Source organism: Canis lupus, chromosome 8 (genome assembly GCF_003254725.2).
Source record: "Canis lupus dingo isolate Sandy chromosome 8, ASM325472v2, whole genome shotgun sequence".
NCBI lineage: Eukaryota > Metazoa > Chordata > Mammalia > Carnivora > Canidae > Canis > Canis lupus.
In genome coordinates this window covers 38,834,056-38,840,240 of record NC_064250.1, presented here as the reverse complement: position 1 = coordinate 38,840,240, position 6,185 = coordinate 38,834,056, and the positions used below count along the sequence as shown (strand labels likewise).

Sequence of the window (6,185 nt, the reverse complement as noted above, 5' to 3'; positions counted from 1 at the left end):
AAAATATTACAAAATATTTACAAGAAAATATTAAAATAACTCAAACACAAAAAGCAAGATGGGGTAAAATAAGCTATTTTTTCAGAAATCTCTACTCCAGTGCCCACTGCACACAAGAAGAGAATCAAAACAAATAAGTAACAAAGATTCCCTTGATCACAAGTTTCCAAAGAATTGGAGAAGGGGAACAAATGGGATGAAAACGGTGGTATGAAAGGGAATGGATGTTAGCAGCACTGCTTCAATAACCAATCTATTCTGATGAAACAATCCTCTCCTACATACAAATAAATTCTGAACAAGGCTAAACTTTAGGATATTCCTTGAACTGAAATTGAAAAATACCCTGACAGTGAAAGTTGCTCTTTCACTAAGTTTAGTAAGAGCCTCTTTCCCCACGAACCTCTGCTGTGAAGAGAAACGCTCCGGCATTACGAGCTGTCACAGTAGCCCTTCCATCTCTTTCATGAAAGCTTCATAAACGTCATCCTTGGTCTGAACGGAGACAGGAACAGACAGACCAGATTTGGGAGCTGCTTTGGCAAGAGGCACAGCAGAATCATCCTCTGACTTTCTTTGGGGAGCAGCAGCAGCCCCTTTATTCTTCCAACATACCCTTAATGCTGTGGGCACGAATCCAGTAAGCCCTGCCTTGGGATTAGTGTTCTGTGGCTTGGCACTGATGGTTGCTGTGATTTTCTTCTCAATGGTGGCTGTGCTTGTATCATCCACCTTGGGGCCTGAATCAAGTTGGGTGGAGCACTTAAAACCCCTGGGTTGAGCTGGTGGGAAAAGCCCAGGTGGGGCAGGTCCAAGTGGAGGCACCAAAGGTGGGCACATCAGGCCAGGAGGTGGAGGGATGCTTGGAGGTGCAGCGGGAGGTAGCCTTGGTGGGGGAGTTCCTGAGGGGGAGGGCCAGGAGGCAGACCTGGAGGTGGACCTGGGGGAGGGCCAGTGGGTTGGCCTGGTGGTGGGCCTGGAGGCAAAAGTCGGGGTAAAGGCCTTTGGAGTCCTGGCATTCCAGGGGGCCCTCGGGAATGGAGGAGCTCCTGGAAGTGGTCCAGGAGGAAGGCCAGTAGGTGGTCGTAAAGGTGACAACAATGGTGGTCGTAAAGGTGGAGCAGGTGGTGGTCCAAGAGGAGGTGGTCCTGGCATGGGAGGTGCTTATATCTGAGAAGGAGGAACAGACTGTGGGGGAGCTTGTTGCTGTGAAGAAGCAGTAGATATGCCATCAGAAAGAGATTCCTCTTTATGCTGTTTCTGTGATTGCTCTTCTGCTTCAGAATCATCAGAATCATCTTCGTCATCATCCTCTGAAAATTCTTCTACTTCTCGTCACCTCCTCAGGGATATCCTGACCTGCCATTTGAAGCATTATGGCTTGAAGAGGAGTCAGCTCCTTCATGTTCTTCTTTTTCTTCCTTGATTTTCCAGGCATATCTGCAAATCTTACACTCAGAACTGACTGACTTCTTTTCTTCATTGTTGTCTCTCTCTTTATCATCACGGTGCACAAATTCATCCCCTTCACTTTCTCCATCTGACCTGTCAGTGTCTCTGTCATCAGTACTGTCATCATGCTTATCTTGATCCATGTCCTCAGGATATCCATCATCTTCACTGGTGCTGGAAACATCATCATCATGACCCCGTTGAGCAAGTTCTGAGCTGTATAACATGTCTTTATCCCACCTGCGAGGGGGAAGATCTAGGGCAAAGCCCACTTTACGGCCATACATTTGCAAGACTTGAGGAGGTGGTGGGCCAGGGCGAGGACCAGGAGGTTTTCTACCAGGGGGCAAACGTGGTACACCATGTCCAAGAAGAGGAAGTATATAAACTGCCTGTGTTGGAGGTCCATAGGCTGAGGTCTTTTTAAGGATGGAGGGTGGCTGGGCACCAGGAAGTGGAATGTCCTGGATCAAGATGTTGGAAGGAGCATGTGGCATATCTGGCAAGGGAATACTCTCCACTTCCACATGGTGAGCATTCTTGACAGCATCAAAATATTGGCTAAGTTGAACCCTCTTCTGTTCGTATTCCATTTCTCAATTCTTTGTAAATATCCGGATTCTCTTTTTCATAGAGTCGTAGAATACGTTCAAAGGTTTCATGCAGCTTTTTACCCTTGTCTTTCAGCATCCTCTCATTTAACTGTGGTTGCTGCACTGAGTTAAACTCCATTTCAAAAAACAAAACAAAAACAAAACAAAACAACCGGACTCCATTTCAGGGCAACCTGGGTGGCTCAGCAGTTTAGCTCTGCCTTTGGCCCAGGGCGTTATCCTGGAGACCTATCCCAGGACAGGCTCCCTCTGCCTGTGTCTCTGCCTCTCTCTCTCTGTCTCTTATGAGTAAATAAATAAAATCTTAAAAAATAAAATAAAATAAAATAAAGTAAACTCCATTTCATACAATTTCTCCATGTCCCAGATAATCTGTTTGGGATTCAAAACTGCAGCTCATACCATCATGCGCTGTTTTTTGTTCTTCTTTAATTCTCTCTTCTGGGCTTCTTTTTGGGCTTGCTCTGTGGGATTAATAAATTTTCCACTCTTGGTGGATGATGTAGATCTCCGTCCCATGTTGACAACTTATATGGTTTACCTGGCTCATTAAAAAAACAAAAAATCACTTCTGCTGGGTTCCTGGGACTGCAAGAAGCGAGAGGAACGATTCTTGGCCTCTTCTACATCGCAAGGGCCTTCACCTCTGCCTGCCGGTCAGCCACGCAGCCACTGACATCTTGAAACCTCGCGCCCCTCCCTCTAGCCTGTTAATATGGTAGGTAACACTGATTTTTCAACCTTGCAATCCACTTAGTCATGTATACAATTCTTTTATATATTGCTAAGTTTGATTTGCTAATATTTTGTCAAGGCTTTTTTTTTTTTTTTAAAGATTTTATTTATTTATTTGACAGAGAGAGAGAGAGCACACAAGCAGGGGGAACAGCAGAGGGAGAGGGAGAAGCAGGCTCTCCACTGAGCAGGGAGCCTGATGTGGGGCTCTATCTCAGAATTTGGGATCATGAGTTGAGCCACAGACAGACACTAACCAACTGAGCCACCCAGATGCCCCTGTCTAGGCTTTTTGCATATATTCATGAGGTAGGTATATTGGTTGTAGTTTGGTTTGGTTTGGCTTTTTGTATTGTCTTTGTCTGTTTTTGATATCTGGGTAATACTAGCTTCATAAAATGAACTGAGTCAGGTCATTATGTTGTGAATCTAAAACAATGGTGTATGTCCACTGTATCTCAAATTTAAGAAAAAAAGATAAAAAATTACTAACAAAAATGAATTGAGAAGTGTTCTCTCATTTTGTTTTTTGAAAGATATTGTGTAGAATTGTTAACTCTTCTTTAAATGTTTGGTAGAATTCTCTGTAAAGTCATCTGGATCTATGGATTTGGGAGGGGGGTTAATTTTAAATTTAATTTCCTTAACAATCATAGGGATATTAAGATTGTCTATTTAACATTAGATAAGTTTTGGTAGTTTCTGTTTTTCAAGGAATTGGAATTGGTCCATTTGTTTTGTTTTTTTTTTTTTAATTGGTCCATTTGATCTAAGTTGTCAAGTTTATATGTGTGGAGTTATTTGTAATTACTATTGCTATGGTCTGAATGTTTGCATTCCCCTCAAAGTCATATGTTGAAACCCTAATGTCCAGTGTGATGATATTGAGAGGTGGGGTTTTTGGGAGGTGATCAGATTTTGAGGGAAGAGACTTCATGAATGAGGTTAGTAACCTGGTTAGTAACCTTCTAGAAGAAGCTCTAGAGGTATCCATTGCCCTCTTCCACCATGTGAGGACACAGCCAGGACTTTCCAACCTCCACACCGTACGAAATAAATTTATGTTGTTACCCAGTCTGTGGTATTTTGTAATAGCAACTCAAATGAAGTAAGACAATAATAGTCCCTTAGGATATTTTTAGATGTTGCATTTCTGGCCAGCTGACTTCTTCTATTTCAAATCTGGGATATTTGAGACATCAAAGAAAACCTAGGCAGCTGACCACCATATTGTTGCTTGGATCCTTGGCTGGTCTTCTTTCTTTTCTCCACCTTTCAGAGTCATCTTATTTTTATTTTTAAGATTTTTATTTATTTATTTGACAGAGAGAGGGAGAGCACAAGTAGGCAGAATGGCAGGCAGAGGGAGAGGGATAAGCAGATTCCCCACTGATCAGGGAGCCTGATACAGGGCTTGATCCCAGAACCCTGAGATCCTGACCTGAACTGAAGGCAGAGACCTAACCGACTGAGCCATCCAGGTGCCCCTTATGTTTGTTTTATATACAGTGTCCAGTGTTTTTAGTTGTACTTAAGTAGGAAGAGGAATAGGGAAAAGTATATCTACTCTTTGTTGCCAGAGTACAAGTCTCCATCTTCAGTTTCTGATGTAAATGTACGGCTTATGTCTTTCTAAGGTATTGTAGCTGAATCATTTTTTTTGACAAGATTAAGTCTTCCTATTACTGTAAGATCATTGTTGTCCATTTGGCAAATCTTTTTTTTTAAAGATTTATTTATTTATGATAGACATAGAGAGAGAGAGAGAGAGAGAGAGAGAGGCAGAGACACAGGAGGAGGGAGAAGCAGGCTCCATGCCGGGAGCCCGACGTGGGACTCGATCCCGGGACTCCAGGATTGTGCCCTGGGCCAAAGGCAGGTGCTAAACCGCTGAGCCACCCAGGGATCCCCAGTTTGGCAAATCTTAATAACATTTAGTGGCCTGAGATGCTTGGTGAATACAACCTCTGAATATGTGAAATATGCTTAAGGATTTTTTAAAAAGATTTTATTTATTTATTCATGAGAGACACACAGAGAGAGGCAGAGACATAGACAGGAGAAATGGCTCCCTGTGGGGAGCCCGATGTGGAACTCGATCCTGGGACCCCGGGATCACGCCCTGAGCCAAAGGCAAGATGCTCAACCACTGAGCCACCCAGGAGTCCCAATATTTTAAATTTTCACTTAGAGCAGACTGCTTTTATTAGAGCTACAGATTTACCCTAATTTCATTCGTCAGTAGATATTTGTACTTAAAAGTTTATTTGATAAACAAAATATGGTAGTTTAATTCTTCAAAGGCAGTTTACAGACAGATTTGCTTTGGGATAATTAGAGATGTTTCAAACCAGCATTTGATTTCACGGACAAATGAATAAGTAGAAGAGAAACACTACTAGCCGGGAGTGTAAATGTACATTCAAATAACTTTAATAATTAAATTATGCCTTCAACTCTTTCTGACAAGAATGTCAAATTCATTTCTCATAGTTAAATTGATTGGCTCAGTAATCTGAAATAGTGTGAGTTTACATTTTAAAATCCTTTCAATTGGGATCCTGGCTTAGCGGTTTAGCGCCTGCCTTCCGCCCAGGGCGTGATCCTGGAGTCCCGGGATGGAGCCCCACATTGGGCTCCCTGCATGGAGCCTGCTTCTCCCTCTGCCTGTGTGTCTGCCTCTGTCTCTGTGTCTCTCATGAATAAATAAATAAAATCTTTAAAAAATAAAAGTAAAAAAAAAAAATCCTTTCAATGGCTTTTACACATCCTTCTATGGAAAAAAATATGGCTATTCTGCCTAAGAAAAAAAAAATCTATGTTCTAATTTTGTTAATAAATTTCCCTCTGTTGTTCACATAGCTTTATAGCATAAACAATGCATTGTCCTGCACTAAGGATTCGTATGTTTCACAGCACAGGTGTGAGACTTCTTCACATTTTCAATGTTAATCATTGATTGTATCATCATGCAATGGTGAGTATAGAGAATGTAAGGTTAGGGGAAAAAATGTAGGCTTTTAAATTGTGAAGCAAAATCATTCTGGGATTTTACTGGGAATTACACATTAGGTTTTGAAATGTAAAGGAGGCCAAAGATGAATTTAAGTTAGAGTTTTATAAAGTAATAATGTAAGTTCTCCTCGTAACACATTTTAATATAATTTTCTTTAGTTATCCCTCAACACCCTCTAAGCCAGTAGAGCTTCACAATTATTTAAAAATCAATCCCTAAGTCAATATCCTTTCTCTGTAATTTTAGTATCCTCCAATCTCCTAAGCACAGCTGCAAGTTGAAATGATTTTGGAGAACTGTGAGCAAAAATCTAATAAAAAAATGGCTTCATTTTGCAGGGAAGTGTGTATTAGGTAATTGACGGAGAA

The 6,185-nt window shown here is 41.5% G+C and overlaps 1 pseudogene; it reads right to left on the bottom strand.

Moving 5' to 3' along the window:
* Window positions 1-292: 292 nt before the first annotated feature.
* Window positions 293-2,660, bottom strand: LOC112657402 (WW domain-binding protein 11-like; annotated as a pseudogene).
* Between the last annotated feature and the right edge of the window lie 3,525 nt (window positions 2,661-6,185).